Raw genomic sequence first — 12,922 nt, 5'->3', positions numbered from 1 at the left:
CCAATTTTTGGTAAACTAGAAAAATTAGGTTGCTCTGAATTAATAGATACCAAGCATGACATGGAATTCTCTAAAGAAAACGTTGATATCCAAAATGAGAGGTTGATAGACCCCTGTCAGTCAAGGCACAATTGAAAACGATGTACAATCTGGGAGGCACCCCATTCTAAAATGTAATAAATATTTTTTACCAACATCCACACAATGTGACTTATTCTTCCAAAGCATTTACATCTTTGCACACTGGTACTCACTAGTGGGGTTGCACCAGAACATACCAAACAGGCAAAGAACACACGATCACCGTTAAAGTGCTAATTTTAAAGGCTTATATACATGGTCATAAAAAGTGTTTGGGGACCCAGGTATCAATGCAAAATTATTTTTTTATTAAATTGACATTTTTTCGGGAGCAGCGATTTGTTTTAATGCTTAAAGTGTAAAAAAAATAAAATAAAAAAATGAAATATTTCTTTACATATCCAGCCTGGGGCTATCTATAGTATGCCTGTTAAGTGGCAAATTTTTCCCGTGTTTAGAACAGTACCACAGTAAAATGACATTTCTAAAAGCAAAAATCATCATTTAGGCTGGATTCACACCTGCGCATTTTTTAGTGCTTTTTGCATTTTGGCGATTTGCACTACAGAACGTGTTCCATAGGAAACCATGGTAAATGGACTGTAGTGCAAATCTGCAAAATGCACTAAAAATGCATAAGTGAATCCAGCCTCAAAATGGATTGCGGCTGTAATGAATTGTTGGGTCTCAGCAATATAGATTAAAAAAAAAAAAAAAAAAAAAAAAAGCCACGGTCGTCTGCCTCCCCACCCCCCTGTGGGGGTCCCCTAAAATCCATACCAGTCCCTTATCCAAGCACATAACCTGGCAGGCCACAAGAAAAGAGGGGTGTGAGAGCGTGCTCCCCCCCCGAACCGTACCAGGTCACGTGCCCTCAACTCTTGCCTGGTGGTTGTGGGGGTATGCAGGCAGGTGGCTTATCGGAATCTGGAAGCCCTCTTTAACAGACCCCCAGATCCCAGTCCCCCGTCAATGGTAAAAAAAGACAAGAGACAGCTTTGGACAAGTCCTTTATTAAAAAATAAAAATTAAAGATGTCCCACGATGTAAATCCACGCTGGCCGACGGACCATAAAAAAAAAAAAAAAAAAAAGCCACAACTGTTCTGCCTCCATGGGAGTCCCCCACCGACTGATGCTTCTTCTGAGTGACAGTTATTACATAGCTGAGGGCGGGACCACCCGGTGACATAAAAGCTATACAAGATCAGCTATACAAGATCTGTCACCCAGAAGAAGCGCCAGTCAGCGAGAGGCAGAACGGTTGTGTTTTTTTCTCTGCCTTTTTTTTTTCGGTCTGTGGGGTGGCATGGATTTACATTGCAGGGCATTTTTATTTTTTAATAAAGCACTTATCCCAAGCTGTCTCTGGTCTTTACCTTTTTTTGGGGCATGGTAGGAGTACAATGTACCCAGTTACCAATTCACATAGAAGGGGCTGGGGTCCTCTTGTTAAAGGGGGCTTCCAGATTCCAATAAGCCCCCCCGCATACCCCCACAACCGCCCGGCAAGGGTTGTGGGGATGATGCCCCTGTCTCCATCAGCATGAGGACAAGGTGCTTTGGGTGGCTACCCTCCAAATGTTGTGGGCATGTGGCCTGGTACAGTTCAGGAGGGATCTGGAGGAGGCACCATTGTCCCCTCTTTCTGCAGCCTACCAGGTTATGTGCTTGGATAAGGGTTTGGTATGTATTTTGGTGGGTTCCCTTTAATATTCATACCAGACCCAAAGAGCCTGGTAATTGACTGGGGGGGTTGGCATGCGCTCTTTTTCTCTTTTTCCCAATGAGTTTTATCTATATTGCCAAGACCCAACAATTCATTACTGCCACGATCAGTTTTAAAATGACAATTTTTTATTTAGAAAATGTAATTTTGCTGCTGTACTGTTCTAAACACAGGGAAAATGTGCCACTTTACAGGCATACTATACACATGCCCCAGGCATGATATTTAAATGAATATTTAATTTTTATTGTTTCACTTTAAGAAAAAAAAAAAAAAAACCTGCTCACGAAAAACACTTGTTAAATAAAAAAAAAAAAACAACAAATGTGCATCGATACATGTCCCCTGGGGCAAGACCCAGGTCCCCAAACACTATCACAAACACTTGCATATAAAGCTTTAAAATTAGCACTTGATTTTTTATGTTAGCGTCCCATAGACTTTAATGGTGTTCCAGCGGCTTTCGAATTTGCGCCGAACTCTGCATATTGTTCAGTGTTCGCAGAACATTGGAACAACCAAAGTTCGGCCCGCACAGTTTGCCCATCCATACCGACTAGTATTGCAAGGTTTATCTCCCTTACTCAGCTAATGTGAACCCATTGCTGATGGAGTGGCAAACAAAGATGCTATTTTTTTATTTCTTTTTTTACACAATGAAGGCATAAAACTACTTTTTTGACAGAACCAGGGACAGGCTTGGTCCACCCGCTGGCTTGAATACAATTTTTGGGTAATTGCTAGGCATTTTGCCAAGGCATCCCTAAAGAAACCTGAAGGCACCCTAGTTGGAAAAGGCTGCCCTAGGTCAGCGTCTTGCTTTTTTTTTTTCAGTCAAGTGACCCTTTAATCTCAAAGCACTACATTCTAAAAGTGTAAGCAAAAAACGTAAGATAATTTTACATAGTGCAGCCACATCCACAGACAACGCAGATGTGATTTATTCTTCCAAAAGCAAACACCTTTGCACACTGGAACTGACTAGTCCTCACTCAGCTAATGGGACCCCAGTGCTGACAGAGCTGCAGGGGAGGGGCAAACAAGGATGCTGTGCAGGCATCTGATGTCATCCTCATTAACACATGAGGTTATTAGTTGTTGGGATGCAGGCAGCTATAAGGTCGTAACGGTGCAAAATGAAAACCAGTGGCTTTGTGCAGGCTGGAGTACAATTTTTGGGAAATTTTTAGGCATTTTGCTAAGGCACCTGGTTTAAACCACAGTCCTAGATTTTTCACAGCAGACAATTTAAAAGCCCCTACAGGGCATTAGTGTAGAGTAACTGAACAATGGGCCCAGAATGGCTGCACTCAAGTGGGCGATACGAATATGTATAGCACAATAGACATTTGCACGTGTATGCCCCACCACACTATGCACATGTTTACTTGTGTGCTCTCACTATATATATTTTTGGGGGGTATTTAGGAGCTTGGGTGTAACTTTTTTTTACATTTATGTTCAAAACTATTTTAAATTTCATAGAGGCAATTGAAAGATTAAACACTTTCATTTTCAATCTACATCTGTTGGAATTTTTTGTGTAATTCAATGCAATATGGCAATCTGGAGGACACAGTTGGTATACAGAATTTCCCTAGAAATACAATTTCCTGTTTGTGCAATTGGCTCACTGATTTTCCCAGAAGTCTACAGTAAGACAAGTCAAATTTTATGCAACCCTTGCAACAGAAAACAGGTTTTTTGAAACTGCTAACCTGTAAAATCCTTTTCTTTGATGTACATCAGGGGACACAGAGACATAGTAGTTACTATGTAGGTTATAGGGCCACTGATAGGTGATGGACACTGGCACGCCCTAAGGCAAGTGCACTCCCTATATAACCCCTCCCACTACTGGGAGTCCTCTGTTTTGTAGCCAAGCAATACAAGTGTATACCAAGAAGGGGAGGGACCTCTGTGTCCCCTGATGTACATCAAAGAAAAGGATTTTACAGGCAAGCAGTTTTAAAATTCCTGTTATATTTTTTTTTCATATATCAGGAGACACAGAGCCATAGTAGTTACTATGTGTGATGTCCCAGAGCAATGGCAACTGAAGGAAGGGAGACAAAAAAATAAAAATAAAAAAAAGAAGAAGGAAGAAAGAAGAAGAGGCCAGAGGACTTCTACTGCAGCCTGCAGTACACTGCGTCCAAAGGCAATATCCTCATGACCTTTAACATTGATTTTACAAAATCTGGTAAATGTACGAACTGAAGACCAAGTTGCAGCCTTACAGATCTGAGCCAAAGAGGCCTGATTCACTGCCCAAGAGCCACTGATCGCCCTGGTTGAGAGTGCTTTAACATGAAAAGGAGGAATTTTCTTCATTAAGCCATAAGCTTGAACAAGCACTTGACAAATCCATTTCATGCTGCCTGTTCCCTTTTTGGGCCTTCTGGCAGAACAAACAAAACATCTGTTTTTCAAACCCGAGCTGTCACCTTTAAATAAATTCTGATCACTCTTACTACATGAAGGGAATGTAGTGCCTTCTGTTCCCTAGATTGAGGCTCTGGAAAAAAAAAAGGAAGAAAGAAAAAAATATCTTGGTAGGAATTTGGGATGAGGATGCAAAACCACCTTATCCTTATGTATGATCAAATATGGCTCGTTACAAGATAGAGCTGCTAGTTCTGATACTCTTCTAGCAGAAGACATGGCAACCAAAAAGATTCTCTTGTCAAAAGAACCAAAGGAATTTCCCGCAAAGGCTCAAAAGGCTAACTATGCTGATGAGACCAAATTTAGATACCAAGGATTTAGAGGTGCCTTGATAGGGGGATTGATCCATGTTACCCCCTGTATAAAAAAGGTATACACCAGAGAGCAGGAAGCAAGCAAGAGGCCATTGTAAAAAACAAACAAAAACACAAAAAAAAATAAAAAAAACACGCACACAAACACACACCGCACACCACTGACAAGGTCAAGATCTGGCCCTTGATAGTACTTAAGGCCAGCTTCATTTCTAATCCCAGTTGCAGGAAATCAAGGATCCTACCCATGACATAATTCCTGGGGTGCCAACCCCTGGATCCACACAAAGAAGCATATGCCTTCCAGACTATAGTAAAAGATTCTGGAAGCCGGCTTCCTGGCACCAAAGTAGACACTACTGAAGGAGATAACCCACAATCCTTTAGAATGTTGGTTTCAATAGCCAAACCGTTAAATTTAGCATCCGTAAGGTAGGATGGAATGCCGACCTTGTGCGAGAAGGTCTGGCGATAATGGCAGAGTCCAAGGGACTCCTACCGCCATCTTTATGATCTCGGCAAACCTGGGTTACGCTAGGCCACTAGAATCATCTCCTTTCCTTCCTGCGGAGAAGACGCAGAAGTAGCAGAACTGGAGGAAAACGCATAGATCAGTGAAAACTGATCCCATGGGAAGACTAATGCGTTTGTGTCAAGAACGAAGGATCCACTAGCATGCGGAACAAAGTTGTCGACTTTGCTGTTGAATCTGGACGCGAACAGGTCCATGTCCGGAATACCCCATTTCTGACATATCACTAGGAAGATGTTGGGGTAAAGAAACCATTCCCCCGGAAAGAATTGTTGGTGACCCAAATAGTCTGCCTGACAGTTTTCTATTCCTGGAAGGAAAATTGCCGATAGGCAAGGTTGGTTATGTTCTGCACAAGCTAGAACATGATTCACCTCTTTTTTGGGCTGCACGACTTCTCGTGCCCCCCTGGTGATTGTCGGATTGAATCCTGACAGGACAATCCCGTAGTCTGACCATCCAAGATTCTAAGGCCAGACATACAGCCCGAATCTCCAAAATTTTGATAGGCAAGGTCCTTTCCAACTTGGACCATCTCAACTGGACAGAATCTTCCAGGACTGCTCCCCAGCCTAGAAGGCTGGCATCTGTTTCACCACTTTCCAGAATACTGTCAGAAAAGATTACTCCTTTTGGAGGTTGCTGGATATCAACCACCAAGGCTCTGACGCACATCAGGAGCCAAGCGTATTGGAAAATCCAAAACCCTGACCAACAGTATGGCGTTTTGTAGCAGGATTGAGTGAAACTGCGCGTAAAGGATGGCCTTGAAGGAGGCCACCATTTTCCCCAACAATCTCATTAACAGCAGAATGGAAGGATTTTTCTTTGTTTTGATAAGTTGAATTAGTCCTATAATGGAATCAATTCTTGTCTGGGGTAAGAATACCTTCTTCTGCACGGAATCTATGACCAGCCCCAAGTACTGTAATCTCCTTAATGGTTGAACCAAGGGATTCTAGGTAGTTTACAGCTGTGATCAGACTCTGGTTTAGACCCAAGACTGAATGATCTATTAAAAAGTAGATTGTCTAAACAGGCTAGGACCGTTATGCCTTGAGCCCTTAATCTGGCTAAAGGAGGTGCCAGAATTTTTGAGAACACCCATGGTGCTGTGGCTAGACCATATAGCAGGGCCACAAACTGAAAATGAGGATTTTCTATTTCGAAGACCAGAAATTTCTGGTGAGCAGGAAATATTGGCACGTGGAGATATGCATCTTTGATATCGATTGAAGCCAAAAACTCCCCTCCTTGCAGGATGGAAACAACCGATCGGATTGACTCCATGCAAAAGGATCGGATATTTAAGTGCCGATTCAGATATTTGAAATCTAGAATGGGTCTTACCTCTCCATTTGGTTTTGGAACCGCGAAAATGTTTGAACAAAAACCTGTGCCCTGTTCCTCTAAGGCAACCTCTGATATCACCAACTGGGATAATAGATGATCCAGAGCTAGAAAGGAGACTTTTCTCTGGACCCCTGGGAACATTTGATCTTAGAAAACAAGGAGATTCTCAGAACTCTAGTTTGTAACCTAGATAAGCTGAAGAAGCCACCCATCTGTCTTGACATTGTTCCTGCAAAAAAGTATTTCGTCACCCACCAATTGTGCAAGTTCTCCCACTTAAAAAGATGAGAGAGGCCTGTAATTGTCATCATAGGTATAACTCATCTATGAGAGACAAAATGTGGAAACAAATCCAGACAAACTCATTGTCTGATTTTTGAAAGAATTTGCAAGTTATGGTGGAAAATAAGTATTTTGTCAATATCAAAATTCATCTCAATACTTTGTTATATATCCTTTGTTGGCAATGACAGAGGTCAAACGTTTTCTGTAAGTCTTCACAAGGTTGTCACACACAGTTTCTGGTATGTCGGCCCATTCCTCCATGCAGATCTCCTCCAGAGCAGTGATGTTTTTGGGCTGTCGCTGGGCAACATGGACTTTCAACTCCCTCCAAAAGGTTTTCTATGGGATTAAGATCTGGATACTGGCTAGGCCACTCCAGGACCTTAAAATGCTTCCTACGAAGCACATTTCATCTTGAATGCCATTGCTGATGGGAGGAGGTTTCCACTCAAAATCTCACGACACATTGCCCCGTATATTCTCTCATGTACACGGATCAGTTGTCCTGTTACCTTTGCAGAGAAACAGCCCTAAAGCATGTTGCTACCCCCATGCTTAACAGTAGGTATGGTGTTCTTTGGTTGCAACTCTCCTCCAAACACGACGAGTTCGGTTTCTACCAAAGAGTTCTATTTTGGTTTCATCTGTGGTTCTGGGATTTTTGATCACTGTTCTTCTGATAATTTTGACTCCATGGGGTGAGATCTTGCATGTTGCCCCAGATTGAGGGAGATTATCAGTAGTCTTGTATGTCTTCCATTTTCTAATTATTGCTCCCACAGTGGATTTCTTCACACCAACCTGCCTATTGCAGATTCAGTCTTCCCAGCCTGGTGCAGGTCTACAATTTTGTTCCTGGTGTCCTTCAACAGCTCTTTGGTCTTCACCATAGTGGAGTTTGGAGTGTGACTGTTTGAATTTATCAGTATAAAAGACACCTGTCCACAACCTCAAACAGGTGCCATTAATACAGGTAATGAGTGGAGGACAGAGGGGCCTCTTGAAGATACAGATCTGTGAGCCAGAAATCTTGCTTGTTTGATTTTTGGAAGCATTTATTTGCAAATTATGGTGGAAAATAAGTATTTGGTCATGTACAGACCATGATTGTCTGGCTTCGTTTCCACATTTTGTCTCTTAGTTGAGGTATACCTATGATGACAATTACAGGCCTCTCATCTTTTTAAGTGGAAGAACTTGCACAATTGGTGGCCGACTACTTTTTTTCCCCACTGTATTTATCCAGATAGTCTCCAAATAGCCGTTCACCATGAAAGCGGAAACGGGCCAAGAGTTTACACGGCGCTTCGGCTGACCAATTTTTCAGCCACAGAACTCTGCGAGAATGCATTAGGCCAAGCATAAGCTGTGAGGCTTGAATGATAGAATCTTTCATAGCATCTACTGTGAAACAGTGCGTCTAATACACCAGCCCATTGCTGGGCCTGCTGATCAGGCAGAATGTTAAGTATCTCCACAAACTGTTCCTTAATGGACTGAGACACACCAATTGCCGCAAGAACTGGCTGTGCTACTGAACTAGCTAAAGACATATTGCTTTTGGAAAGAAGTTCCAACTTTTTATCTGTTGGATCCTTTAACATTAGCGCATTATCCACAGGATACACGAGACTTGTTCACTGGAGGCAATTGCAGTGTCCCCCCATTTCTTATAGAAATCCTCTTCCATAGGATAAAGTGTGCAGAATTTCTTTAGGAGGATAATATTGTTTATCCGGATGTTCCCACTCAGAATACATGAGCTTTTTTAGCCATGAATGAATAGGAAAAGCATCCCCATATGGGGGAGGTTTTAATGATCCCAAACCAGAGGTGGGTTAATCAAGAGCCTGCAGGCAGCAAAAAAGGTTGAACAAACCAATTTAGTAAGGCCGTGTACACACGAGAGGATTGTCCGTCCAACTTAGTCCAATCCGCTCGTGTGTGGGCTTCAGCTGACCTTTTCAGCGGACAGTCTGGCGGACTAAGTCTTTCGGAATTTCCGTAATTTTGTCCGTCCAAACTTGGTTTCATCGGACAGTCCGCTCGTGAGTAGGCAAGTTGGACGGACTAAGTATGGCGCATGCTCAGAAAGGATTTACACGTCGAAAAGGTTGCATTGCAGTGTATTGGACGTCGTATTTCTAGTCCCGTCGTATGTGCTGTACACATCATCACGCAAGCTTTCAGCGGACTGTCTGTTCGTCGTGTGTGGTCAAGTCCGTTCATTCAAAAGTTGGACGGACTGTCTGTCGGATTGTCTGACGAACTTAGTTGGGCAGACAATCCGCCCGTGTGCACGCGACCTAAGAGTGCGCAAGCAGCCTGTCTTGTGATGCTACTCTCTCTATATTAGGATCCTCAGAAGAGGATATATTAATATCTTCCAAATCTCCTGGAAGATCTTCCTGATCCCCTGCCCCTTGTACCTCAATAAGAGGGTCCTGAGCACTAGATGGGGGATCAGCTAGGTTTAGACTCACTATGGAAAAATATATCATCAATCTTCTTTCCCAAAATACAAATGGTAGAAGAGAAAACCTCCTGTGTGATATATACAGGGACTGAAGTGTCTAGTGCAGCTGCAACAGTCTCCCCCTGATGGCACAATTTGACCGGCCGCATCACTGAGGAGGATGACATTCTTTTGGAAATAGATTTTTTGTTGTGAAACCATTGACCCTTTAGAACCCTTAGAGGAGTTCCTGGTCCATCTTCCACTCATAGCAAGAAGCACAAAAGCAGAGGCATTATCAAAAAAGAATGTACACTGCTTGGTTATAGTCCAATGCTGCTATTAATACCTAGCCTGGTAAAGTAATAATGTGTCAAAGGGAATGCCTGGGTCACCAAACCTGAAGTAAGCCACCTCCTGCTCAGGTGTCCCTCCATAGCCAGCAACAGCTACACAGGCGGTGCTTTAAAAACTTCCTCCACGTGCGCCGGGCATCTGATGCCGTTAGCCCCGCCCCCGCGCTAATTACGCCCCTGTCTGCCAAAAGAAAGCGTCTTCCTGCATGAGCGGCGGACTTCAGGCGCCTTGTTAACAGCCAATATGGAGCGGGGGGGGGGGGTAAAAACCACTGCCGAGCAGCCGCACGGTTTGTTTTTGTTAAAAAGGAATGCTTTCGGCATATAGGTCCCCTGAAGGGGTTCATTTCAACATTGGGGGCTCAGGAGGAGAACCAGTCCCCCCCCCCTTTTCTTACAGGAGGATCTGCTTGTTGTGGCCATAGGAGAGGAGGAAATGAAGGCTTCTGACACAGCGCTGTTCCCAGCATCAGGCGGTGAGTGCTCAATACAGCCCTCAGTGGTGATACATAGGCATAGCATTATAACTTAAGGAGAAATGCATAAGAAAATCTCCACTTACCTTTCCTCGCTGCAGGGTTATCTGAGATAAACCCAATCTTCCCCCTTCATGATGGGCTCCGAAACCTTCAGGAAATCTTCAGGAACCTAGAGGTTACCCACAATCCTGGACCTGCGACAGCATCCTGCCAGTAAAAACTTTATGGCCTTACTATCAAAAAGTACTGGATCCCAGGGTCCAGCTCTCTAAAGAGAAGCGTTCACAAGCAAAACCGTGTTTCTTAGGACACAAGGCCCAGGTACCATTCCTTAGGTCCATGAAAACACTGAACGGATCCAGTCAGCATGGCTAGCCCCAGCAAGGATTGCTTCCAGTAGAACTCACATCTTTACTCATGACCAACACCTTAGACACTGGCGAAAAAAACTGAGGACTACCAGTAGTGGGAGGGGTTATATAGGGAGTGAACTTCTTGCCTTAGGGCGTACCAGTGTCCATCACCTATCAGTGGCCCTATAATCCACATAGGAACTACTATGTCTCTGTGTCCCCTGATGTCTGAAAATCAATTATATTTTTTTGCAGGAATTTACCCAAGGATTACTTCTAAAAAGAGTCTGAGCATCAAGGAGGTTATGCCGCCAACAGGTCACTAGGGCCAGGGGCAAGCCGCAGGGCCAGAAGAAGCCCTGGGTCCAAGATTCTTCTAAACCCAGCACAGAGCCCTCCTTTTAAGGGGATGCCCCCACTCCATCAAGTGGGGGAAGGCTGCTGCACTTTGTGAACATTTGGAGAACAACAACAATTCAGGTCACCTCAATTATCTCACTGTTACAAGCTGGAGTAGTGGGGGTTCCCCCTCAGAGGTTAAGATGCAGCGTTCCCTCAGATCCTCCAAAAAGAAAAAACATATTCCTTCAAGCACTACATCTAGTGCATCAAGGAGCGATTGTAGAGGTTCCGGTATCTGAAAGGGGCACATGGTTTTACTCAAACCAGTTTACGGTTCAGAAACCAAATGGGGTCACAAGGCCCATTTTGGACCCAAGATCCCTGAACAAGCATCTCCTTTCAGATGGAGTCTGTCTGCTCAGTAGTAGCCTCACTCCAGAGGGGAGACTTTCTAGCCTCCATACACATACACATCTTTCAGCCTCAGAGGTTCCCATGTTTTGCAGTAGAGGAACGTCATTTTCAGGTTGTGGCTCTACCCTTCAGGCTGGCTACAGCTCCCTGGGTGTTAATAAAGGTCCTAGCACCAGTACTGGGTCTTTTAAGGACCCCAAGGGATCCTAGTGCTCGGGTATCTGGATGACCTACTCAGATCACTCATTACAGGCTCTAGAACAGAGCATAATATGCACAGTGTGGTATTTGAAAAGCTTAGGCTGGCTCATAAATGCCAAAAAGTCAGCCTTGAAACCAGTTCAAAGTCTAAAGTATTTAGGTCTGATCCTAGATACAGTTCAAGCCAGTTTCATGCCACCTGTAAGGATCTGTGCCCTGAAGGTTCAGGTGCGTCAGATAAAGGGGCACCAGACAACCCTCCATTCAGCTCTGTACAAGTCTTCTAGGGAGCATGGTATCCTCTTTCGAGGCAGTGCCCTATGCCCAGTTCCATTCTTGGCCTTTACAACAAGGCATCTTATTGGCCTAGATCAGAAGAGGAAAAGCCCTGGATTATCCACATGCTCATCTCCTCGAGCACACTTAATCCTAAACTGATGGTTGCAGGATCAGAACCTGCGATAAGGGAAAATCCTTTCTCCCTGTAACTGAGTGTACTGACTACAGATGCCAGTCTCTCAGGCTGGGGAGTGAGCCTAGAAGGGCTCACAGCTCAGGGGAAATGGTCAGGGACAGAACAGATCCTGCCCATCAACATCCCAGTTCAGTCCAACAATGCCACTGCATTGGCCTATATAAACCACCAAAGCGGTACCAGGAGTCGTTCAGCTCTGAAGGAAATGAACCACATACTAGCCTAGGCAGAGGGACATGTGCCGATTATATCAGCAGTCCATATCCTGGGAGTAGAGAACTGGAAGGCAGATTATCTCAGCCCCCAGCCCATCTGCCCGGGGGAATGGGCCCTACACCCAGGGGTGTTTCAGGAAATTTGCTAGCATTGGGGATGGCCAGAGGTTGACCTATTGGCATCCAGGTTCAACAAGCTACAGCAATTTGTGTCCCAAACAAGGGTTCCTCTGGCAATCGGAGCAGATGCTCTGGTAGTTCAGTGGATACTGTATTCCCTGGTTTATGCTTTGCCTTATGTTCCTGGTACAGCATAGAGGTTTTCCTTAACAGAAAAAGGCCAGATCTGCTGATTTTCATTTTCAATGTTACCCCTTTAAGCCACATTTAGACCCTCTCCCTGCTGAACTGTATATGTTCACCATGTCAATGCCCAGTTACCCATGTCAAAAAACAGTCATTTTCATATTAACCGTGAAAAAGGGCAGAAATAGCAAGCATTGGTTCCCCAAATCTTCAATAGGGTCTGATGCTGTGTTAAGGGTTCGCCAACCCTGAGAACCAAACTTGCCCAATTTGCTATTCCCTGTGGGATAATCATACTACTGGATATTTGTAACTAGGTTGGACAGATACTGGGGACCCAATTGTGAATCACCTGCCTTTTTTTGACATTACAGTTCGGTTTCAAACATCACTTTGTGTAAAAGACAATTTCCTTAGACTCAGTCTTTATACACAGTAAGACAACTTGCTAGCTTGACAAGAGCCACAGCAAATTCAACTCATCAGGATAAACTATATTGGACATCAAAGGTTTTTCCCTTTGGCTCAAAAAAAAAAAAAAAAAAAAATGCATGTTTTTTTACAATTTGTAAGGTCAAAAAGGAA

General features: G+C 43.9%; 1 protein-coding gene across 1 annotated transcript in view; it reads right to left on the bottom strand.

The window, feature by feature from the left end:
* The window catches only part of LOC143974084 (RNA exonuclease 1 homolog), a 145,223-nt gene that overhangs the window by 14,649 nt on the left and 117,652 nt on the right, over positions 1 to 12,922 (bottom strand). The window lies entirely within an intron of this gene.

The sequence above is a fragment of the Lithobates pipiens genome, unplaced genomic scaffold (genome assembly GCF_037356315.1).
Source record: "Lithobates pipiens isolate NorthernLeopardFrog02 unplaced genomic scaffold, aLitPip1_a1.2 Scaffold_13, whole genome shotgun sequence".
In the NCBI taxonomy this organism is placed as follows: domain Eukaryota; kingdom Metazoa; phylum Chordata; class Amphibia; order Anura; family Ranidae; genus Lithobates; species Lithobates pipiens.
This window is presented reverse-complemented; position numbering and strand designations above follow the sequence as displayed.